This window comes from Callithrix jacchus, chromosome 15, assembly GCF_049354715.1.
Source record: "Callithrix jacchus isolate 240 chromosome 15, calJac240_pri, whole genome shotgun sequence".
Lineage (NCBI taxonomy): Eukaryota > Metazoa > Chordata > Mammalia > Primates > Cebidae > Callithrix > Callithrix jacchus.
The window spans coordinates 10,443,224-10,469,763 of NC_133516.1; the positions used below are offsets into that span (position 1 = coordinate 10,443,224).

The window sequence follows — 26,540 nt, forward strand, 5'->3', positions numbered from 1 at the left end:
GGACTACTTGTTCATACCAGAAAAAGAAGAGTGTTTGTTCAAGGAACACAAAGTGCTTTTTTTCCTTCTTCTGCCTCTTCATCCACTGACAGGTCACAGGAGTCCTTCTCATGCCACACTGTGGTTCGTGACTCATCACTCCCTGGAATGCCCAAGAGAACGCTGCCATAAGCATCCCTTTTCCAAAGTCACTCTGGTTATGGGGCAGAGAGGAGGGAGGGAGGGGGGCAAGGAAGTTCCAATAACACTCCCTCCTGCAAAGGAGGAGAAGTGAGGAGTATAGGCGATTGGATTCCTTTAATTCCATGTTACAGTTGAAGCCACCAAATGGAGCTGGATATGCTCACAACTGCAATACCTGCTTGCTGGGAACTGTAATTTGAGCCATGTGAAACCACCGCATTCAACCATTTTTGACCTACAAAAACAGCAATTGCATACAGTTCGACCTAAATCGTGTTGAGCAGCCCACTACATGCCAGGAAGTCTGTCAAACATCCATCAGTAAGTCAACTCCACATCATCAGTGAGTTCAATGTTTTGGTCCCTCCGTAAGTCAACTCCACATCATCAGTGAGTTCAATGTTTTGGTCCCTCCGTAAGTCAACTCCACATCATCAGTGAGTTCAATGTTTTGGTCCCTCCGTAAGTCAACTCCACATCATCAGTGAGTTCAATGTTTTGGTCCCTCCGTAAGTCAACTCCACATCATCAGTGAGTTCAATGTTTTGGTCCCTCCGTAAGTCAACTCCACATCATCAGTGAGTTCAATGTTTTGGTCCCTCCTGAACAGATGAGGCAGCAAAGGCTCAGAAAGGCAATGAGGTTTACCTAAACCACAGGGCTGCGGAGGGAGCGTGACAGGATTTGGTCAATTTGGGCTCATTCATTCCTTGTTCCCTCGTGTTTTCCCCTTCCCGCCGCTCATTCCCCACTTCCTCTCCATTTCACCTTCCCTCAGCCTCTCCGGTGCTGGGCACCAGGTGCTCATGGTGCATGGTGTTCTGGCACGGAGCCCATGACAATGACCTCCATAACCCTGCACCATCCATCAAGCCTTCATGGAGGTCCCCATCTCCATTCCCCCATTGCTCTCTTGGGTTTATCCATTGAGCCCTCTGATCCCAGGTCTGGCTCTACCTGAGAAGTTCCCTGAGAGAGAGAGTCATCCTTCTTTACCTAAGCATCCCCTCCTCTCCGTCTACCTGCTGGCCCCCAAATAAGGATGACCTGAGGACTGGGCCTCACAGACCCTGCTAGTCCCGTCCCTGGCCACAGGACAGTATAGCCTGGCCTGGGAATCCTTAACCAAGGTTCACTACAGAGTATTTAAAAGTTAGGTGGCTTTTTAACTTGAATAGAAATGACATTTTAATTTTCATGAAATTTCCACTGAAATGTGGCATTTTCTTCTGTTTTGAATGGAATAAAACAGTGGTATTCAGTATCTATAACTTTGTCATCAATGGAAGTCACAGATATTTTCAATTCCAATTCCAGTTATTGCTGAAATACTGTTACATTCATTACAACTTCCCAATCATGACCGGCCACCAGCTGTTACTATTTAATTTACTGACAAACAAGCACATCCGTTATAATAACAACAATTTTATTTTTAATATTTAAAATTTTAATGCATTTGGGTTTTTGTTCAGCCCGTATAATTTTATTTTATACATTTAAAAGCATTTTTCTGAGACGCGGACCATGGGCTTTGTCAGATAGCCAAAGGGATCTGTGGCACTGAAAGAGTTAAAATCCCCTGGTCCCGAGACTAAAGGGGCAGTCAGTTAGGGTGCATCTGAATCCTGTCACCAGCTGAGTGGCCCAGGAAGTAACTGCTGGTGTCTAAGCCTCACAGATCTGTTGTGAAGCTCAAACAAGATGACATGTGCAATGCATGGAGCACAGTGACACCCGCCAGGCACGGAGCATGGTGACGCCGCAACACACGGAGCATAGTGACACCCGCCACGCATGGAGCACGGTGACATCCACCATGCACGGAGCATGGTGACACCCACAACACACGGAGCACAGTGACACCCGCCACACACAGAGCACAGTGACACCCACAACAAACGGAGCATGGTGACACCCGCAATGCATGGAACATGGTGACACCCACCAGGCATGGAGCACAGTGACACCCACAACAAACGGAGCACAGTGACACCCACAACACATGGAGCATGGTGACACCCGCAACACATGGAGCACAGTGACACCCGCAACAAACGGAGCAGAGTGACACCCACAACAAATGGAGCACAGTGACACCCACAACACATGGAGCACGGTGACACCCACAACACATGGAGCACGGTGACACCCACAACACATGGAGCATGGTGACACCCGCAACAAACGAAGCAGAGTGACACCCACAACACATGGAGCACGGTGACACCCACAACAAATGGAGCAGAGTGACACCCACAACAAATGGAGCACAGTGACACCCACAACACATGGAGCACGGTGACACCTGCAACACATGGAGCATCGTGACACCTGCAACAAATGGAGCAGAGTGACACCCACAACAAACAGAGCACGGTGACACCTGCCACACATGGAGCACGGTGACGCCCACAATGCACAGAGCACAGTGCCTCGCAGAGTCAGGCTCTCGGACGCAAACCCTTCTTATTGTTGGCTTCCCACCTGGTGGGGTCCCTGGCCTTACCAAGTCCTGTACCATTCACAGCTGGTGGCTTCGAGTCCATTCTTGGTACCCAGTGCTCTTAAGGTCCCTCCAGGTACCCACAGACTGTCGTGGAATGTTGCCCTATCAGAAGCAAGGAGTTCACCATTTCCCACATCCAAGCCACTCGTCATCAATAAACAATCCCTGCCTGATTTCCGTGGGGCCATTTCTCTATCCAGAGAGGGAGTTTTTACCATCAGACTTGGAGTCACACATCAGTTCCGCCAGCTGCCATGTCCTGTCCTGGAACAGTCCTTAGCCTGGGTGAGTCCCTTTCGCTTCTCTGTACCCCCAGGGAAGCAGCCAGGAAATCTCTGACTTGTCCTGTTTTTATAATTTAAATTTCATTTTTTAAATTGCACATACTAATGATACCTATTAATGCATAACAGGATACGCAGGGATGTGTGTATCGTAGTGATGCTTCCACGCATCTAATGTGTAGGGATCAGATCAGGGTATTAGCTTATCCATCATCCAAAACATTGACCATTACTTTGTGCTGGGAACGTCCACTGTCCCTCTTGTCCTCTTCAATGACTGCTGTGCGGAATAAACGAGAGAGTGCAAAGGCCCTTTGAAGGCTGCGAAGTGTGATGTAGGTGTTTGCCGCACACGCCTCCCTCTCTCCTCTGTGCCTTTGCGTTTTCTCCTCTGCCAGCAGCACTTTTCTCTACCGTATTTCCAGGCCTGACTCAAATGGTGCCTCCCCCAGCAGTACCCTCGATGGAGCCATCCGGGAGAGACAACGGTCCTCCCCTTTCTCCTGTCACCCCTTTATTGACATCAGTCGCTCAGCACGCTTCACTTTCTACTTGACACCTTGCCTTCCCTGCCAAGGTCCTACCCATTCTGAGGGTAGGACCGTTGTCTAATTTCACTTTGTATAAACAAAACCTGTCGTATTATAGGTCCCTGCCTAAACATATGAAAGAAACCCTCATTAAAAAACATTTTTCAAGATGTTGAAGCTAATTTCTGTTAATCGTCTCATTTAAATGCTCAGTGACCCCACGTGAGATGGATGTTCCCCCCACAGTTTACCAACGAGAAACAAAAACAGATGTTAAGCAGCTTTCCCAAGGTTCCTCAGTCTGTAAGTGTAAAGCAGGTTTGGGAACAAAGCTGTGTTTTGTTTTGCTTTTGGTTTTGACCACGTCGTTCTGTGCCCATGCCTTTTCATGGTTCCCTTCTTTTATTGATGTTTCTGGACATATGGGGCTGGCTGGAGGCACACTTCACGTGCACCTCCTTGTCACAGCTGGAGAGAACGTTCTGAAACTGAAGAAGAAAAACGCTGATCAGGTCTAGGCTGGGAAAAGTAATACGAACCTAATGTTTTAGAACAGATTCTTTAGAATTCAAAAGAACTAATAATAAATACGATGTGGCCATTATTTTTGGTGAGCAATTAGAATAGCATTATCTTGACAGAATTGAATTTCCATGAATGGAAGTAGGAAGAGTACTTCAGAATCTGGCACATCTTCACTTCTATGTTTGAAGTAGGCACTGGAAACAATGTTTTCCTAAAAACTTCAAAAGCCCGCTTATTGTGAGAAATTTGTTCATGGATATATGTTTCTGTTCTTTGGCACTTTTTCGTAGAATGCTTTAATATTCCATTTCAGAGGCTCTCCAGCACAATCATACCAATTCAGCCTTCGTTCATTCACGCGTTTAAAGAATTAATTTAAAGTTGCGCAAAGAAGCATTTGAAATCCATAGGACTTGTAGCTCCCACTAACTGAGTCACAAATCTGCTTATGTTGCTTCTCATAACGATGTTTGTTGAGTCCAGATGTGTGTGTGCACAGGACAGCACAGATCTAAGTCTGTGTGCATCCCCACAAACACATACACACTTTCGCATTCGTGGGTACCTGTGCTGTGGAATTGCCTTCTAGAGGTTTATTAATTCATTCATTAAGCAAATATTACCTGGCACACCCCACGTGCATCCCCTCTAGACAACTGTATGGCATTCAAGGAATCCTCAGATCCAGTCTATTAAGGGAAAGAAGCCAGAGGAAAATAAAATATGAAGTACCTAACTGAGAAGTGCTATTAGTTAATCTGTGGCAAATGGGTGGTCAGACTTGTTATGGAGAGAAAAATAACAGTTCTCAGGGCCTCATACCAGAGGAAGCCGGGTCTTTAGCTGTGAGCACTTGCTGCTGTTCCCTGAACTCCCATCATGTGCCGGGCACTTTATAGATGTTATCCCTGGTTCACATCCTTCCTTCTAAGGTGAGAAAGCAGACATGTGCCTCAGGGTACACAGAAGCTGAAGACAAAACTGCACCCACACCAGCCCTGCAGACCGCAAGGTCCTCACACTTCCACCTCCCCATGGCTCCTCTGCACTCCTTCACTACCTTCCACTCCTCAGAAAAAAAGAAGAGGCTCATGGCCAGGGACATGCTCTCCCTTCCTGTGGCCTCCATGGGACACACACAGGTACCAGGAGACAGAGCAGAGTGGCAGGTTTGGGAGGATGCTAGTAAGAGGGGAGAAATTCCAGGCTGGGAGTGAGCTGAGCTAGAAGGGGCTGAGTAGGCTTTGCCAGGGCAGCCTGTCCGTGTCAGAGACTTTGCTCTGCGCAGACACACACGGTGGGTAACAAGGCACTCCCTCAGCCTTGGAACCCTCCATGTCTCTCGTGCCGCTAGGAAAGACCCAGACTTGACACAAAGTAAAATAAAAACATAAGGCCCCATCCTAGGGCCTCTGGGGCTGTGATGGTGGACCAGCAGCCTACCCAGCAACAGGCAATTCTCTGATACCCCATGTTTACATGTCCCATACATAGTACTGCATATGATTCATGACATGGTATATAATGACGCACACACATTTTCATATACATGTTAGAAATAGGAGTGGTCGACATCACTAGAAGACAGCTTATCTATAAAACAACATTCTTCTGATAAATGTTCACTGGCAAAAACTGGCTTTAGGAGTAGAATTTATTATTTCTATGTTAAATCAGAATAATGTTAATTTTTCATTGCTAAAATACTTAAGTGCCCTTATTTTATTTTTCCTAGTCATACTTTGTTGTTTTTGAGGCAGAGTCTTGCTTTGTCACCCAGGCTGGAGGGCAGTGGTGCTATCTCAGCTCACTGCAACCTCCACCTCCCAGGTTCAAGCGATTCTCCTGCCTCAGCCACCCAAGTAGCTGGGATTACAGGCACCCGCACCACACCCAGCTATTTTTTTGTATTTTTAGTAGAACCAGGGTTCGCCAGGTTGGCCAGGCTGGTCTTGAACTCCTGACCTCAAGTGATTCATCCGCCTTGGCCCCTCAAAATGCTGGCTATATGTGTGAGCCACTGCGCCCGGCCTATTGTTGCTTTTAAAAGAGTAGGAGTTAATTTTGTGAGAACGGTATTAATGGTGTCCTCATATTAAATGATTATTGTTTGATGCCCTGAGACCTCAGAAAATTTAAAGTTTGGTAATTCAACTGAACGCCTCACACGGTTAGAGGAGACTGTTTAGGCAGTTTGTGTAGGTGCCAGGTGAAGCGAGGCAGGGCCTCCTGAGGAGCACAATGCTTGCTGGCATTATGGCACAGCGATGGCGTGAAGGAAGCATGACAGAGGAGTCCTTTTCTCTTCCTCCTTCACTTTATTCTTATTCTCCAAGCAAAGTGAAGCACTAGGCTTTTATTTTCTAAATTAAATTTTCATTTTAGAATAGTTTTAGATTTACAGAAATATTGCAAAGATAACAGAGTTTCCACACACCCCGCACTGCCTCCCCTATTATTAGCATCTTACATTAGTACATACACTTGTCACAATCAATCAACCAATACTGATACATTGTTATTAACTAAAGCCCACACTTAATTCAGACTTCCATGGTTTTTATTTTATTATTATTATTGAGATGAAGTTTTGCTCTTGTTGCCCAGGCTGGAGTGCAATGGCACGATCTCAGCTCACCACAAGCTCCACCTCCTGGGTTAAGCAATTCTCCTGCCTCAGCCTCCAAAGTAGCTGGGATTATAGGCACGCGCCACCACGCCCAGCTAATTTTGTATTTTTAGTAGAGACGGGGTTTCTCCATGTTGGTCGGACTTGTCTCGAACTGCCGACCTCAAGTGATCTGCCCGCCTCAGCCTCTCAAAGTGCTGGGATTACAGACGTGACCCACTGCTCCCAGCCCAGATTTTCATAGTTTTTGTTTTTTTGAGGGGGAGTTTCGCTCTCGTTACCCAGGCTGGAGTGCAATGGTGTGGTCTCAGCTCACCGCAAGCTCCGCCTCCTGGGTTCAGGCAATTCTCCCGCCTCAGCCTCCCGAGTAGCTGGGATTACAAGATTTCCATCGTTTTTATCGAATGCCCTTTTGCTTTTCCAGGGTCCCATCTGGGACACCATATTACATTTGTTGGTCATGTTGGTCACGTCTCCTTAGGCTCCTATTGGCTGTGATCGTTTTTCGGTATTCTTTATTTTGGAAGGTCTTAACAGTTTTGAGGAATACTGCTCAGATATTTTATCGAGTGCCCGTCAATAGAGATAAGATTTATCTGATGTTTTTCTGATAATTAGAATGTAATTGTGAGGAGAGGGAAACCACAGAAGTGAAATTCTCTTCACACAGTAAGTTGTCATTTTTAACATCAGCAAAACACCTGTCACATTGAGTACACAGCAAGTGCTCAATCAACGTAACCAATGTCAGTAAATGTCAGATTCTTCTTCTCCTCCCTTTTCCAGGCCAGTTTGGAAACCAGAAAATCATTTGTATATGAAATGTCTTTGCTACATGTCAGTTCCTCTCCTCTAGGAAAGGTGGGAACCAGAGAGAAGGCAGGCTTGACCCCACAATGTGCCCCCAAAATGTCATCTCTGTGGCAAGTGACAACAGGCAGTCTCTTTGCTGTGGGTTCTTGTGGGGTTTGGTGTGTGGGGCAGTAGCACAAGTTCAGAGGGCAGGAGGAGAGTGAGATGGGGTATTTGCTCTGAGCTGGGCTCCCCCCACATTTAGGCGACACAGGCTAGCTGCCTCCCCCAACGCGGCCCCTTGCACGCAGCCCTGTTCACAGAGCTACCCTCCCTGGTTCTTGCCCCTGCTCCTCTTCTTGCCCCTTCAGGCCGAGGGCATTGATGCTGCCTCCATGCTGCCCATCCAGGCATCTGCACTTTCTGTCACTGGTTTCCACAAACCCTGCTTATAACCCTGTAAACTGTTTCTTTATTTAACTCTCCTCAATTACCCATTTTGAGTCACTCTCTCACCAGGGTCTTGACCGATGATGTCCCCTATATAAATTTGGATACAGAAGAATCGAAAGGGGCTTCAGGCAGGTCAGGTAGTCAGATAGCATCTATTGAATTGTGACCTAATAGGATGGTTTCATATGTTTAGAGGATGAATCACTGCAGCAGAAACATCTATGCTGCTGTTCTCTGTCTTTCTCATGCTCTTCAGAATGACCTTTGCAGGCTTTTACATTCATTTTAATGATGCTGCCATTACACAAAACATTTTTGGAATTCTAGAATCCCTGTTTGAAAATTATACTTAGAGACAGTTTAACTTACAGCGATCTTACCAAACTTGCTTCCTCCTCTCTTCACCAACCTGAGTTTTGAATCACTTTCAACTATTTCCCAAAGTCAAATTCAACCTCAAAGAGTGAAGCTTTTACTGGTGATATTTAGACCAACAAGGCATAGTTTCCACAAGAACTTTTTTTAGAAATGAAAGAAAAGAGAGAGTTCTGGAAGTGTTAAGCCATGGCAACATTTGAAATCAGTACAGAGCATACATAGGTGGCTGCTTTAGGATGGACTGGATTCATTTACGTGCATAGATTCTGCTGGTGTTTGTTTAAAACTTTGTCATTAGACCCCAATAACATAGTGTTTTATAATTCAGGTTCTGAGGTCTGACTCTCTAGATTTAAATTCTGGCTTCATCATTTATTATCTGTGTGTGACCTCAGGCCAGCAGCCTAACCTGTCTCTGCCTGGAGTTTCGCATCTGTAAAGGGGAGACAGTAAGAGCACCAATGTTGTAGGGCGTTCTGATCATTAAGTAAATTAGTATTTGTAAAGCATTTTAAATTGTCCTAGAACACAGGAGGAAATCAGAGCTTAGCTATTGCATCATAGGTTTGGATTCATGACTCTTAATTTGCAGCAAATTGGTGCTGTAACTGTTGTTACATCTTACATCTTATAATTTATTTATTTAATTGATGGCTATCTTCATTAGGCACCACTAACACGTAAGAGCAAGATTTGTTCAGAGATGAATGAAGTGAAGAAATAGATTTACTTTTTTTTTGTTTTTACAACCAAAAATTGAGTGTCCTTTAAAAAGAAAAAAGTCTCTGAAAAGCTAAAGTTTCTGACAACATTTAACTAAATAAGCCACAAGGCTGGGAAGGGAATTAGAGTTGGCTAATTCACCAGCTGTAATGACCTCAGTCCCCCACATCAGCCCGGCAGAGAGAGAAAAGTGAGGAATGTCATTATCAAATGTATGTGTTACAGTAAAATGACATACACAGAAATTGTTCTTTCTAAATATTTCAAATACCCACAACATTTTCTAATTAGTCAATGACAGGTTTTATTTTTAAATTTAATCTGTAGCACACTCCTGGGATATAAGTAAATACACACACACACACACATACACATATTTTTAACTATTATACAGTCAAACTAAGTTGGCTAGAACTACTGAGTAACCCCATGAATTGATGAGGTAAACATTTGCCCCCAATGGAATGTGGAAGACTTCCAGAACTCCCAAGCATACACCTGCAGAAATCGATGATTCACCTCTGAGTCACTTAGCAAACGCTTGCACGGGAAGCCACCCGGGATGCAGAGGATGCACTCGGCTGCTGGCTCTCTCTCACTCTCCTGGAATAATGACATTAATGACACTTCCAAACAGCTCACCCAGTCACAAAGTGGGAGATTATAAAATTCATGTGGCAGCTGATTTCCTAATAGGATGCATTAAACAGGACATTGCATGTTTTATGGGCTAGGGTTGGTTAGACTATAAGACTTAAAATATGTAGCTAAAGTGGTTGAAAAATAGGCCTTGGAAGTTCAGATCAAAGCATTACAGAGGGGTGATTAGATAAATAAAAAGTTTAAGCCTAACTGAGCAAATAATTGCACATCCCCTGAAAAGCTCAGTTCACAGGGACTGATCAAATGTGAGTCACCCCAGGCACAGATGTCTTTCTAAGAATATTTCTTTTACTTTTTTAATGTACATCAAAAGAAAGAAAAATTTGGGCACTGACCAGCAAATACTCCTGTTTGTAAAAGAGACGTCTCTTTAAGATACTAAGGAGGACTATACTTTCAAGATGGCCAAAGAGGAACAGCTCTGGAGTGCAGTTCGCAGCGAGAAGAACACAGAGGGTGAGTGATCACTGCATTTCCAAATGAGTTTTTACTGCCCACAGACCAGGAGATTCCCAGGCTGAATAGTGCCACAAGTTTCCAGCATGGCTGTTTTAGCCGGTGCTGTGGGTCGCCACACAAAAACTCGCACAAATCCCGGCAGCCACTTCAATAGGTGCCTGGAATGCCTGGGAGACAGAGCAATGCACTCAGCTGAAATAAAGGGGGCTGAAACAGGGAGCCAGGTGATCTGACTCAGCGGGTCCCATCCCCCACAAAGACCAGCAATCTGAAACGCACAAGTGCACAAGTGCAGCTGGAACTGGGACAGTCCAGCTCGGTGCGGGGAAGGGCATCAGCCATTAATGAGGCAGTCCACCATTACCAAGGCAGTCCTCCATTACCTAGGCAATCCACCTATATTGAGGCAGTGCACCATTACCAAGGCAGTTCTAACAGGAAGTTCACACAGCAGTTGGGCAGAGCCCACAGCAGCTCAGTAATGCCTCTGCTGGCAGACTGTGATTAGGCTACCTCCTCATCAGTCAGGGAATCTCTGAAAAAAGGCAACAGTATGTCAGAAACTTATAAATAAAGCCCCACCTTCCCAGTCAGAGCACCTGAGGAAAAAGATGCTTATGAGTTCTGCTGCAGCAGGCTTAAACATACCTGCCCAGAAGCTCTAAATGGAACAATGGAGCTCCCAGCTCAGCACTTGAGCTCCTATAAGGGACGGACTGTCTTCTCAAGCAGCTGCCTGACCCCCGTATATCCAAAGAGGCACTTGTAAAGGAGAGCTCAGGCTGACATCTGGGGAGTACCCTTCTGGAACAAGATAACAGAAGAAGAAACTGGCAGCAACCATTACTGTTCTGCAGCCCCTGCAGGTGATTCCCAGGCAAGCAGGGACTAGAGTGGACCTCCAGCAAGCCTAAAGCAGAAGGGCCTGACAGTTAGAAGGAAACTAAAAAACAGAAAGAAATAACTTAAGCAGCAACAAAAAGGAAGTCCATTTTAGAGACCCCATCCAAAACTCACCAACTACAAAGACCACAGGTGGATAAATCCACAAAAATGGTAAGAAACCAGCACAAAAACAATGAAAACACCAAAACCCAGAATGTCTCTTCTCCTCCAAGGGATCACAACTCCACATCAGGAAGGGAACAAAGCTGGATAGAGAATGAGTCATGAATGGACAGAAATGGGATTCAGAAGGTGGGTAATAACAAACTTCTCCAAGCTAAAAGAACATGTTCTAATCCAATGCAAAGAAACTAAGAACATTGAAAAAAGGTTAGACAAAATGCTAATGAGAATAAACAGCCTATAGAAGAATGACCTGATGGAGCTGAAAAACACAACAAGAGAACTTCATGAAGCATATATAAGTTTCAATAGCCGAATCAACCAAGCAGAAGTAAGGATATCAAAGATCGAAGATCAACTCAATGAAATAAAATGAGAAGGTAAGATTAGAGAAAAAAAGAGTAAAAAGAAATAAACAAAGCTTCCAAGAAATGTGGGAGTATGTGAAAAGACCTAACATAGGTTTGATAGGTGTACCTGAATGTGACAGAGAGAATGAATCCAAGCTGGAAAACACTCTTCAGGATATTAACCAGGGGAACTTCCCCAACCCAGCAAGGCACAGGAAGTACAGAGAACACCACAAAGATGTTCCTCAAGAAGAGCAACTCCAAGGCACATAATCATCAGATTCACCAGTGTTGAAATGAAGGAAAAAATGCCAAGAGCAGCCAGAGAGAAAGGTCAGGCTACCCACTAAGAGAAGCCCATCAGACTCACAGCAACCACTAAGCAGAAACCCTACAAGGCAGAAGAGAGTGGGGGCCAATATTCAACATCCTTAAAGAAAAGAACTTTCAGACTAGAATTTCATATCCAGCCAAACTAAGCTTCATAAGCAAAGGAGAAAGAAAATCCTTTATGAACAAGCAATTGCTGTGAGATTTCGTCACCACCAGACCTGCCTTACAAGAGTTCCTGAAAGAAGTGCTAAACATAGAAAGGAACAACTGGTACCAGCCATTCTGAAAACATACCAAATGCTAAAGAACATCAACAAAATGAAGAATCTGCATCAACTAACAAGCAAAACAGCCAGCTAGCATCAAAATGGCAGTATCAAATTATCACATAACAATATTAACGTTAAATGTAAATGGGCTAAATGCCCCAATCAAAAGACACAGACTAGTAAATTGGATAAAAAGTCAAAACCCATCAGTGTGCTGTATCCAGGAAACCCATCTCACATGCAAGGACACACATAGGCTCAAAATAAAGGGATGGAGGAAGATTTACCAAGCAAATGGAGAGCAAAAAAAAGCAGGAGTTGCCATCCTAGTCTCTGATAAAATAGACTTTAAAGCAACAAACATCAAAAGTGACAAAGAAGGGCATTACATAATGGTGAAAGGATCAATGCAACAAAAAGAGCTAATGATCCTTATATATGCACCCAATACAGGAGCACCCAGATGCATAAAGCAAGTTCTTAATGAGCTACAAAGAGACTTAGACTCCCACACAATAACAGTGGGAGACTTTAACACTCCATTGTCAATATTAGACAGATCAATGAGACAGAAAATTAATGAGGATATCCAGGACTTAAACTCAGATTTGGACCAAGCAAATCTGATAGACTTCTATAGAACTCTCCACCCCAAATCCACAGAATATACATTCTCCTCAGCACCACATTGCACCTACTCTAAAATTGACTACATAATTGGAAGTAAATCACTCACAAGCATTCCTATACAACAATAACAGACTAAGAGAGAACCAAATCAAGAGCGAACTCCCATTAATAATTGATATAAAGAGAATAAAATGCCTAGGAATACAACTAACAAAGGATGTAAAGGACCTCTTCAAGGAGAACTATGAACCACTGCTCAAGGAAATAAGAGAGGACACAAACAGAGGGAAAAACATTCCATGCTCATGGTTAGGAAGAGTCAATATTGTGATAATGGCCATACTGCCCAGAGTAATTTATAGATTCAACGTCCAGTTCTGTGACCCTCTTCACAGAACTGGAAAAAAACCACCTTAAACTTCATATGGAACCAAAAGAGAGCCTGCATAGCCAATATGATCCTAAGTAAAAAGAACAAAGATGGAGGCGTCACAATACCTGACCTCAAACTATACTACAAGATTACAGTAAGCAAAACAGCATGGTGCTGATACCAAAACAGAGATATAGACCAATGGAACAGAACAGAGGCCTCAGAGGCAACACCACACATCTGTAACCATCTGGTCTTTGACAAACCTGACAAAAACAAGCAATGGGGAAAGGATTCCCTGTTTAATAAATGGTGTTGGGAAAACTGGCTAGCCATGTGCAGAAAGAAGAAACTGGACCCCTTTCTGACACCTTACACTAAAATTAACTCTAGATGGATTAAAGATTTTTTTTTTTTTTTGAGATGGAGTTTCGCTCTTGTTACCCAGTCTGGAATGCAATGGCACGATCTCAGCTCACCGCAACCTCCGCCTCCTGGGTTCAGGCAATTCTCCTGCCTAAGCCTTCTGAGTAGCTGGGATTACAGGCACGCACCACCATGCCCAGCTAATTTTTTGTATTTTTAGTAGAGATGGGGTTTCACCATGTTGACCAGGATAATCTCGATCTCTTGACCTCGTGATCCACCCACCTCGACCTCCCAAAGTGCTGGGATTACAGGCGTGAGCCACCACGCCCGGCCTAAAGATTTAAGCATAAGACCTAACACCATAAAAACCATAGAAGAAAACCTAGGCAAAACCATTCAGGACATAGGCCTAGGCAAGGACTTCATGACTAAAACACCAAAAGCATTGGCAACAAAAGCCAAAATAGACAAAAGGGATCTGATTAAACTCCAAAGCTTCTGTACAGCAAAATAAACAATCATTATAGAGAATTGGTAACCAACAGAATGGGAAAAAATTTTTGTAATCTACCCATCTGACCAAGGGCTAATATCCACAATCTACAACGAACGAAAACAGATTTACAAGAAAAAAAAGCAAACAAATCCATTTAAAAGTGGGTGAAGGACGTGAACAGACACTTTTCCAAAAGAACACTTATATGAGGCCAACAAACATATGAAAAAATGCTCATCACCACTGGTCATTAGAGAAATGCAAATCAAAACCACATTGAGATACCATCTCATGCCAGTTAGAATGGTGATCATTAAAAAATCTGGAGACAACAGATACTGGAGAGGATGTGGAGAAATAGGAACACTTTTACACTGTTGGTGGGAGTGTAAGTTAGTTCAACCATTGTGGAAGACAGTGTGGCACTTCCTGAAGGACCTAGCAATAGAAATTCCATTTGACCCAGCAATCACATTACTGGGTATATATCCAAAGGATTATCAATCATTCTATTATAAAGACACATGTACATGTATGTTCATTGTGGCACTGTTTACAATAGCAAAGACCTGGAACCAACTCAAATGCCCATCGATGATAGACTGGACAGGGAAAATGTGGCACATATACACCATGGAATACTATACAGCCATAAAAAACAATGAGTTCATGTCCTTTGTAGGGACATGGATGAACCTGGAAACCATCATTCTCAGCAAACTGATGCAAGAACAGAAAATCAAACACCACATGTTCTCACTCATAGGTGGGTGTTGAACAATGAGAGTACAGGGACACATTGTGATGTGATGGACACAGGGAGGGGAGCATCACACACTGGGGTCTGTTGGGGGGAAGTAGGGGAGGGACAGTGGGGGGTGGGGAGTTGAAGAGATAGCATGGGGAGAAATGCCAGAAACAGGTGATGGGGAGGAAGGCAGCAAATCACACTGCCATGTGTGTACCTATACAACTATCTTGCATGTTCTTCACATGTACCCCAAAACCTAAACGCAAGAAAGAAAGAAAGAGAGAGAGAGAGAGAAAGAAAGAAGGAAAGAAAGAAAGAAAAAGAAAGAAAGAAAGAAGAAAGAAAGAAAAATAAAGAAAGAAAGAAAGAAAGAAAGAAAGAAAGAAAGAAAGAAAGAAAGAAAAAGAAAAAAAATATATACCACTGGAAAAACTTATCTTTGTCTCGTTAAAAACATTTGCTAAGCTTATTTGTGCATTGGTATGTGACAGGCTGAAGTTATCTCATTTAATCCCCAGGACAACGCTCAAAGGCAGGTTTTCATATTTCTGTTTTGTATGTGATGAAATGGAAGCACACTTACGGGTTTAATAACCTGTCCAAAACGGCAAGTTTGGGAACTGGCAAAGTGGAGCACAAGCCGACATCTAACTCCCCACTAAGGTCACTTCTTACAGTCATTCTCTAGCATCCAGAAATCTGCACTCGTACAGAGATTTCAAACATTTCTTTTTTTCTTTTCTTTTTCTTTCTTTCTTTCTTTCTTTCTTTCTTTTTTTTTTTTTTTTTTGAGATGGAGTTTCCCTCTTGTCTCCCAGGCTGGAGTGCAATGGTGCGATCTCAGCTCACTACAACTTCCACCTCCTGAGTTCAAGCAATTCTCCTGCCTCAGCCTCCCATGTAGCTGGGATTACAGGTGCCCATTACCACACCCGGCTAATTTTTGTATTTTTAGTGGAGACAGGGTGTCTCCATGTTGGCCAGGCTGGTCTCGAACTCCTGATTTCAGGTGATCTGCCTGCCTTCCCTGGCCTCCCAAAGTGCTGGGAGTATACTGCATCCAGATTTCAAGCATTTCTATGAGCTGATCTTCACTGATGTTTTTGAGGCAAGACCCCAGTATTATTTCTTATTTTGCCAAAAAAAAAAAAAACAATCTGATGTAGAGACCATGGCTTTCCACAAATGGCATAATAATAGCAGGCAGATGGGCAAGCCATTACATTTCAAGTCTGTGATTTGGCCATCAGCTCCCTGTGGCCGGTGACCAGGGAAAATGTTTTGGTAGCTGGAGTTCTTGGTGAGCTCCTGTCCTTGCACCAGAATCAGCAGTTTCTTTGGGAGCAACATTTGTCTTATTATAATAATCCCAAGAAAACGGTGATCAGAATTAGGGAAGGATGGAAAACTGGTAGCATCAATGGCTGTCTATAAATCCATACAAGTTTTAGTTTCCAGGTCGGTTCATGAGCTCTATTTCACAGCATTATTGAGGATATTTTTATACTTTGTTTACACCCCACACATAGCCAACACTTTTCTTTTGTATTAACATTTTGTTTATTAGAATTTTTTACTCAGAAGTTTTACCAATGTTAAAAACCAGTATTTCAATAATTCATTCCACCAAATCAAAGAAAATAAACATGTCTGTTTCACATATGTTACCATGAACATTTGTCAAGAAATATCTAAATAACCTCAAGAAAAATTAGAGGAAACAATAAACATATTTTGAAAACCTAATTATGGAGCAATCCCTTTCTCTTTTCCATTTGTATTATTATAAAATATCTAAAACAGAGCCATATACCTTTAACTCATACCAAATCAATGACAGACATCCTCTTTCGACTTTCTGCCTTACCTATCTCTTGGCTTATTATGCTCGGTACATTGCTTCCCATTCTCAGAAAGGGTTCAGGCCTGGGTTTTTTTGTGCAGACACGGCCATTGATTGAGCTACATGTATCCAACAGTTTTGATAAAGAACCAGAGAAGTAGCTGGCCAGCTGCCTGTGTACAGGAGGTCTCCCTCATAGGAGCTGGCTTTCTACCAATTTCTAGAAGTGGAAATATTCAAAGACAGAGCAGATGAGTGGAGAGAAGCAGAATGTAGGTTGATGTTCCTTGTAGGGCTGCACACCCAAAGAACCAGCAGAGGAATAAAGTGAAGAGGAAAACAGGCCAGTAAAGGACGCGACATACAGAAATCAGGGGGAGTGAGTGTCCTCGTGGAAAGAAGTGTTTTCCTGATGACTATTTTCCAGGTGCCTGTTCTGTGAGACCTGTCCGTAATTCCCATAAATGGGTCCAATGACATTTCCTGTATTCTCACACTAACAGCACTGGGACCACCTTGAGTTTTCTTTTTTAAAAAAATTTATTTATTATACTTTAAGTTCTGGGGTACCTGTGCAGAATGTGCAGGTTTATTACATTGGTATACATACATGTGCCATGGTGGTTTGCTGCACCCATCACCCCATCATCTACATTACGTATTTCTCCTAATGCTATCCCTCCCCAATCCCCACACCCCTGCTATCCCTCTGCTATCTCCCCACCCCCCAACAGGCCCAGTGTGTAATGTTCCCCTCCCTATGTCCACATGTTCTCATTGTTCAACACCCACTTATGAGTGAGAACATGCGGTGTTTGGTTTTCTGTTCTTGTGTCAGTTTGCTGAGAATGATGGTTTCCAGTTTCATCCATGTCCCTGCAAAGGACATGAACTCATCCTTTTTTATGGCTGCATAGTATTCCATGGTGTATATGTGCCACATTTTCATTATCCAGTATATCACTGATGGGCATTTCGGTTGCTTCCAAGTCTTTGCTATTGTGAACAGTGCTGCAATATGGGTGCATGTGTGATTTTTCTACTTGAAAGCTAGTTTGGGTTCTAAAATATATGGGTGCCTGTGTGATTTTTCTACTTGAAAGCTAGTTTGGGTTCTAACACTCTGAAGTTTGATTACTCAAATATTTCTGCAACAGGTTGTTGCTTTATGTTTTAGTTCCCGCTCAGACAGAAAGGGGCAGGGAAACAGCTTAGCACAGAGAAACAACCCTTCCTTCCCTCAGGGAGTCAGACTAGCCTGGTCCAAATGCCAGCTGTGTGACTTTGAGAAAGTTGCTAAGCTCCCTGTGCCTCAGTTTCTTCACTGATACAATAGTGTCGGCTCATGGTAGATTGTCTTAGTTCACTCGGGCTGCTGTAAGAAAACACCATAGACTGGGTTGCTTAAACAACCAAAATGTGTTTCTCACAGATATGGACGCACAGAGTACTGGCCACTTCAGTCTCTGGTGAGTGCTGTCTTCTTCCTAGCCTGCACAGGGCCATCATCTTGCTGTATCGTCACATGGCAGGACAGAGAGAAAAAGAGTGCTCTGGTCTCATTTTATAAGGGCACCAATCTCATCATGAGGACATCGTGTAAACTTTACTACCTCCCAAAGGCCCTGGCTCCTTATATCATGGCATTGAGAATCAGGGTTTCAACACAGGAATTTGGGGGAGGACATAAACATCCACACCATAACAGGTACTGTCAGTAAAGCAACTGGCAAGAGCTCCGTAAATGTTAGTCACTATTATTGTCACTCAAATACCAAACTTAAGGAAACAGAAGATATTGCAATAAACAGCATCTGTGTACCCATCTTGACAAATATAGAGACAAGCATATATTGTGGCAGATGCTAAAAGACTCAAATAGAAATAATGCAAACTTGCTTCCTTGAAGGAGCTCTTAGACTCCTGTGCTCTTTGGAAGACTCTGCTCCAAAAGACATGCTGCTTTCCTTGAGGACCACCCTCTGTTTTGCAGGGAAGGCGTTTCTAGCTACGGGAAAACATCCACGACAGGCCTGGAACCCACGCCTCTTGCACAACCATACAAGCCATGGGACAGAAGTCATGAGACAAGCACTGACCTTTCAGCTGTCGTAGTTAGTGCCTGTGACTTTGGCCAAGTCACTTAACCTTGTTCAGTTCAGCTTCCTTCTCTGTGGAATAGGAATAATATTTTTAATTTTTACTTTAAAATGTTCATGTTTTCATTATTATTGCATCAAAAGGAGATGCTTATGTTGCACTTTACAATGTGGTGCCTAACAAGGAGACAGCTGTGCACAGCATCTGGGCTGCAGAGTCCATGGGGTGAATGGGGAATCATCGTTATCATCATCATCATCATCGTCATCATTGTATTAGTCCATTCTCACACTGCTATAAAGATACTACTGAGACTGGGTAATTTATAAACAAAAGAGGTTTAATTGACACAGTTCCACATGGCTGGGGAGGCCTCAGGAAACTTACAGTCATGGCAGAAGGGGAAGCAGGAGGCAGCAGCGAGTGTGAATGTGTGAAGGAGGAACTGTCAAACAAAAACATCAGATCTCGTAAGAACTCACTTGCTAGCATGAAAACAGTGTATCACAAACCACCCTCATGATCCAATCACCTCCCTCCCTTGACATGTGGGGATTACAGGTTCCTCTGTCGAGACGAGATTTGGGTGGGGACACAGAGCCAAATCCTCTCAATCATTATATACCTTATATCATCTCCCATATATGTCACATCTAACAACTACAGCCCTAATTTGCAGAGTTGCTGTGAGAATTAAATGAAGTGTATGTAAAACCAGCTATCTGTAGTTATCTCATACAAGGACTCAGTAACCACCCTTAAAACAAACAAGCGTAGTACCTCCTTGTCAGGAGGGTTTGTGAGGAGAAAGTCTCTGCCCTGTCAACACATTTATCTGTAACAACAGGCAGAGCTCAATAAATCGCCATAATATACTGAGGCTGTGGCTCCATGAAGACAAACTTAACAGAGGGGCCAGGCGTGGTGAACTTCTGTCCTTGTCCTCAGGGATCCACCAGGTGGGGTCCTTGCAAGTCCCAGCGTTAACATTTAATGTGCTCTGGCACCGAAGATAAAGCAAACGTGAAAAGTTTTTCCACAGTGCTACCTACGTTTTCGCTGATTAGCTCAGAAATCACCGACATATTAAAAATGAAAAACAAAACACAGCAAGTCTAAAATAGGGTTAGTTCCTTCTCCCCTAAAGCATTTTTCCACATACTCTTTGTCCCATGGAAATGAAGATTCAAAGGAAAGTTTTAAAAGTGATGCATGCCCATTTTTTCCCCTAAATTTAGATGTAAACCTCAATGAATATTAATGGAGAGAGTGAGCCAATATAAAATAGTGTTTTTCAAAGACTGATAGAGATCCTTCTCAGAATCAATTGAGGTCTTTGTTAAAAATGTGGATTCCAGACTAGTTATCTTGACCCTCTGGAGATGGGGTGCTGGAATCCCCATGTTTAACAGGCTTCCCGGGGGACTGACTCTCACACACAAAGATATTGGAGAAACTCTGATAAATGAAGATAAAATTTTCTGGACTTTTTTGCCTGCAAATGACACCGGCTAATTTTTAAAACAAAGCAATAACAGGTTGATTTAAAATTGACAAACGAGAAGATGGGATACCTAAAAACATTTCTGACTTAAACCCAGTTGTCCTTTGATATCTGTTGGGGACTGTTTCAGGAACCCCCTGGCCATAGCACACACACACCAATCTGAGGTTGCTCAAGCCCCTCTTGTGAAATGGTGTAGTATTTGCATATCACCTGTGTACCACCTCCTGTGCCCTTTAAATCACCTCTACATTACTTATAGTATCTATACAATATAAATGCAAATGTAAATAGTTGATATACTGCTTTTAATGTTGTATTGTTTTTGTTTTTGTTATTTTAAAAAATATGTTTGATCTGCAGGATTCGCAGATGCAGAACCTGAGGAAACAAAACCATGAGTATAAAGGGGCGACTGTAGTAGCAAATCCCGATTTGCAAACAACCATTTACCAAGTTTGATTCTAGGGCTAGTCTAAGCTTCCTAATGTCTTAGGGACCATCTAATAATTTAGAAAGATAAAAGTGTGTGTGTGTGTGTGTGTGTGTGTGTGTGTGCGCGCACATGTATTACAGTCAGTCAGACCAAAATGTTAAATAACCATAAAAGAATAGGGTCACAGAATAACCAGTAATCTCAATACTCAGGAAGACTTACTGTATATTAACCAATATTGTGTGCCCACCCTGCTGGACACTGCCCTAGCCCTTAACGTACAAAGATGAATCAAAGGTAGTTCTCTCCAGCTCACAAGTACAGTGATTCTTAAACAGTACAGGCTTCCAGAGCCTTTGAGAGTCTGATGAGGCTCATAAGATTTTACCTGGAAAAAATGTACATATACACCAACACTTGATTTTGAATATGGTTTCAGGGGACTGGTGGAGACCTCACTTGAGAATCTCTCATCAAGGCAGACACAGAGTATGAATTGAGGAGGCTCTGAATTCTGGAAGGTTGGTGGTGTTCCCTTCCCACGGGTGTTTCAAAATATAATGTAACTGTTATAACGACATAAGCGTTCTACATTAAACTTGCATCTTTTGAGGTCTTCTGACTGCCCACTTCTGTCTCCGTTTGTTTGGTGTTGGTGTTGATGGTTTTAGTAGCTTGTTTTGTTTATGCTTCTGCTTTGCCAGAGCCCAAAGCGTGTATTTAATTTTCCTGTGGATAATTTTGCATTAAGCTGGAGGGAAGCATCGGTCTCCACACATATTTATTACATTACAATATAGGATGCTACAAGTTCTGAGAATGATCTGGGAGTACAGAGCAGGGGGCATGGGGAAGAAAGTGTCGTCTCAACACGCTTATCCAAATATAAGTTCTGAGCTCAAATGGAAGGTTCTGTTAGTGCTGCTAAGGGAAGGAAATGACTCTCGGTTAACAGGCAGCATCCCCAGGGTGTCCTCCACAATTCCTTTGGGCTAACCAGTTAAAAAGGGCATACGTGAGGCTGGCATGGAGAACAAAAAGGGAAAGGCATTTGGGTAGCATCAGCTGTTCTGTCCTGTTTTCCAACAAAAGATACCATTGAACACCTACTGATGGTGAGGATTGGGTGAAGTAATGTGCGAGCCAACACAAAGCTGTGAGCAAACAGGAGGGAAACAGGGAAAGATGAATCAAGTGAGAGAAAAATCCTGCCACACGAAAAAGGGAATGGAAAGGGAAGTGGATAAGACAGGGACAGAGAAAGTGGCCACACTTGGAGGACTGTGCTTTGCAACTTACCCGAATGTTGATAACAAAGAGGCTCCCAGAGTCAGACCCCGGTGACCTGGGTTCCCTTTCAAAAAAGATGTCCCTCCTTATTGTTCAAGTTATTTGCCTCAAAAGACATTTGTTTTTAACTCTCTCACTCACATTGACCCATGTCTTCTCAGTCACCACCTGCTTTCACCCAAACATCCAGAGAAAAGTTGACTGTTTTTATTTATACTCTGCCTGTTTCCAAAACGGATTTAAGGCAGTGGAGCACAAGAGGTAAGTCAAATTTCAATGTTAAAAATTGCAAGAATTTTTCATATCTTTAGCTAGACAATGCTTGATCATTAGAACGTTATGGTAGTGCTTCTAACGCTGTTTATATTCAGGCACTTCTTTCCGCTTACGTAATGGAGAAAAGCAACCGCATGTCCTCAGCTCTGTGCAAGTTGCTTTTAAATATTTCAGGGCAGGGTATTAGGAACCATATATATATATATATATTTTATTATACTTTAGGTTCTAGGTTACATGTGCAGATGTTGCAGGATTGTTGCATAGGTACATACATGGCAAGGTGGTTTGCTGCCTCCATCCCCCCGTCACCTATATCTGGCATTTCTCCCCATGTTATTTCTCCCCAACCTCCCCACCCTCTACTGTCCCTCCCCTAGCCCCCTGTAACAGACCCCAGCGTGTGATGCTCCCCTCGCTGTGTCCATGTAGGAACCATATTTTCAGGTGGAGAGTCAGCTCATGCATGTGAAGTTCACAGTGATGATAACTACCATTTTAAGGGTACCTGTCATTTTAACACAGAACCATGCTGAGTGCTCACAATAATCTTTTAAGGGAATTATTGCTAAAATGTCTTCATTTTATTTTATTTTATTTAGTTTACATTTCACAGATGAGGAAATTGAGGACCAAAAAGGGATTTTACTGACTTGCTGAGGCACATTGCTAATAGGTTACAGGTGCCAAAGGCAGGCCTCACTGAATTCAAAGCCCTGTTTTGCCTTAGCTTTTCCTTTCTGAAAACAGGGACAAGTTGCCAAAAGGCGTGAAGCATCAGAGGTGGCCCTCAGCACCTGTGGCCCGAATGTAGAAATGGATACTTGCACCGAGCGTTTCCTCTGAAACACGCCCTTGCTGTTAACCCGACCCACTTTGCCCACCTCCATAAACACTCTGCTTTACCATCACTTGTGCAATGCAAACATCATCTTTCCCCATGGGAATCTTTTTCCCGTTGGAGACCGTTGGTTCAGGTCTGGATTTGTGCATGTTTTGCCTGGCAGATCCCTGCCATGAACAATTTAAGTGACTGTGAAACAGAAAGGTAAACATACTGTGTTCAAACACCAGTGTTTTCAAATACCATTGCGGAAGTCAGATTATTAAATTAAGACCCTCGGTTGCAATTTTTTGTTTTTTTTTTGTTTTTTTTTTTACAGTACTTTCACTCTTTTAGGGGGTAGAGGCAAAGCCTGGAGGTAATTCAAAGGGAAATGATCCCCATTAGCAGGATCCAATCAGGAGTTAATTAGCCCTTTATATGCCAGAAGCCTGTGAGTGTTCTTCAACTAACCCGTGGTTCTGTAGCTTGTGCCTAGAGGAATTTTGAGGCCAGGGTAGGAGTCAGAGATGCCACCAAGATTCTGCGATGAGTACTCAGACCTGCATTAGCAAGTCAGCTCTTTTGTGGAATGCCCCGTTTCCACATGAACTGGCACGGCTTTGTATTTCGCCAGCCGTTCTTTTCTAAGTTAGTGGCTGAGCAAACTGCTTCTAAAAAATGAAAGAGCGATTTCCACTCCCCTTGCAGATGCCTGATACGAATCTTTTGCTCATTATCCATTTAAGCTCATCTTTATCTCAATAAAAACAGGGATGTTTTCAACAAAAGATTATTTTTGTTCCCAAACATAACCAATATCAACTCAAAGTCCACTCCCTATGGCTTGTGAGCCTGGATAAAAGATGCCCCTTTCAAAAACTTATAACCAAAGCCTTTAATACATAGGTGGACAGAGCCATAAACTTGAAGACAGGAAGGGCTGCACACAGAGACAGGCACTCCACAACAGTTTTAATGATAAATATGACCGGTTGAGACGGATTGACTGCCATCTTTTTGCCACTTTTCATTTGTTTATGGAAAAATCTTAAAAGAAAAATTACCAGCACTTTGGGAGGCGGAGGCGGGTGGATCACGAGGTCAAGAGATAGAGACCATCCTGGTCAACATGGTGAAACCCCGTCTCTACTAAAAATACAAAAAATTAGCCGGGCATGGTGGCGCATGCCTGTAATCCCAGCTACTCAGGAGGCTGAGGCAGGAGAATTGCCTGATCCCAGGAGGCAGAGGTTGCAGTGAGCCGAGATCGCGCCATTGCACTCCAGCCTGGGTAACAAGAGCAAAACTCCGCCTCAAAAAAAAAAAGAAAGAAAAATTAATACGTATTTCTTACAGAAAATTTAGAAAAGGGAGATAAAGAGAAAGAAAAACATGAAAATTCTGTGTCCTGCTGTACAAACATAACCACAGTTAACATTTTTTAAATCAAGGGTTGGTTTGTTTGTGTGTTTGTTTTGAGACGGAGTTTCGCTCTTGTTACCCAGGCTGGAGTGCAATGGCGCGATCTCGGCTCACCGCAACCTCCACCTCCTGGGTTCAGGCGATTCTCTTGCCTCAGCCTCCTGAGTAGCTGGGATTACAGGCATGCGCCACCATGCCCAGCTAATTTTTTGTATTTTTAGTAGAGACGGGGTTTCACCATGTTGACCAGGATGGTCTCGATCTGTTGACCTCGTGATCCACCCGCCTCGGCCTCCCAAAGTGCTGGGATTACAGGCTTGAGCCATCGCGCCTGGCCTCAAGGGGTTTTTTAATCACTTTATAAAATATGAGCATCTTTCTATGCCATTAAAAGTTTTTACAATATCATTTTTCTGTCATTATAGTGTTCCACTTTGTGTAATTATTTACTGTAACAGGAAAATGTGAGAGTGTCTAGTCCTTTCGTAACCTCAAAGACACAGTATGACCGACCTCTTACTAATGCTTCCTAATTAGACAGGCTGACAAAAGGAAAATATGATTTTATTTATTATGACTTCGAGTCTTAGTAAGGCTGATTATTCCTCTATGTCTATTTGTATTTCCCACTATAATTCTCACATTTGCATTTGTCACTCTATATTGCTTATTTTGTTTGCTTACTTTTCAATGGATTCATAAAAGCCCCTTTTAGTAAGACTATTAATCATTTTTTCTGCCATCTATATTAATCATTTTCATGCATTTGTTGTCTTTTAATTGTTTGTTTGTTTTTAACTTTTTATTTTTAAACAGTTTTACATTTATAGGAGAAGCTCACAAGTAGAACAAGAAGTTCCCATATACCCTTTCTCTGGGTTTCTCTGTTAACTTACATAATCACAATACCATTAACAGAATTAACATTGGTACAATACCACTAACAGCGTTGTATCTTTATTTAGATTTCAGCGGTATTTTCCACTATATTTTTCTGTCCGAGGATCCAGCTCAGGATACCATGTTGTATTTTGTTGTCATGTCTCCTTTCTCTCCTCCAATTTATAACAATTTTAATCTTTCCTTAATTTTCATGACCTTGACACTTTTGAAGAGTACTCGTCAAATGTTTTGTAGAACGTCACTCAGTTTGAGTTTCTCCACTGTGAAAGTTACCATTTTTCTCTTGCCATACTCAGTTGTTAGAAGGGAGTCTGTAAGTCCAACCTGTACTCAAAGAGGTGAGCCGATCTCCACCTTCTAGAAGGAGGAATAGCAAATCATTTGTGGGGATATGTTAAAACGATCACATCAAGTAATAAACATTTGGGAGTGGAGATAATTTGAGGCTACAGAAATGTTCCGTTTCTCATTAAAATTTCACCAACTAATTGTAGTGTTCATTACTGGATCTTGCTTAGATAAATTATTACCGTGGAGTTCTAAAGGTGGTTTTCCATTTTTCCTCATTGCTTCTACATTTATTTATTTATTCATTTAACTTTTATTTTAATTTCAGGGGTACAAGTGCAGGTTTATCATACAGGTAAACTTGTTGCATAGGTGTTTGTTGTACAGATTATTTCATCACCCAGGTATTAAGCCTAGTATCCACTAGTTATTTTCCCTGATCCTCTCCCTCCTCCCACCTGCCACCCTCTGATAGGCCCCAGTGTGTGTTATTCCCCTTTATGTGTCTCTGTGTTCTAATCATTTAGCTCTCACTTATAAACGAGAACATGAGGTATTCGGTTTTCTCTCCCTGTGTTAGTTTGATAGGGATGATGGGCTCCAGTTTCATCCATGTTCTTGCAAAGGACATGATCTTATTCTTTTTTATGGCTGCATAGTATTCCATGGTGTTTATGTACCACATTTTCTTTAACCAGTCTACCATTGATGGGCATTTAGGTTGAATCCATATATCTTTGCTATTGTCAATAGTGCTGCAATGAATATACGTGTGCCTGTGTCTTCCTTTGGGTATATGCCCAGTTATGGGATCACTGGGTTGAATGGTATTTCTGATTTTAGGTATTCAAGGAATCATGACACTGTCTTCCACAATGGCTAAAC

The 26,540-nt window shown here is 42.7% G+C and overlaps 1 long non-coding RNA gene across 1 annotated transcript in view; it reads right to left on the reverse strand.

Moving 5' to 3' along the window:
- Nucleotides 1-1,598: 1,598 nt before the first annotated feature.
- Nucleotides 1,599-26,540, reverse strand: part of LOC118147779 (uncharacterized) — a 31,601-nt gene continuing 6,659 nt past the window's right edge. Inside the window, exons 2-3 of the long non-coding RNA XR_004734346.3 lie at nucleotides 18,710-18,781; nucleotides 1,599-3,994 (exon numbers count right to left, since the gene is read on the reverse strand). This is a non-coding gene — a long non-coding RNA (uncharacterized LOC118147779). The remainder of the gene's footprint in view (nucleotides 3,995-18,709; nucleotides 18,782-26,540) is intronic.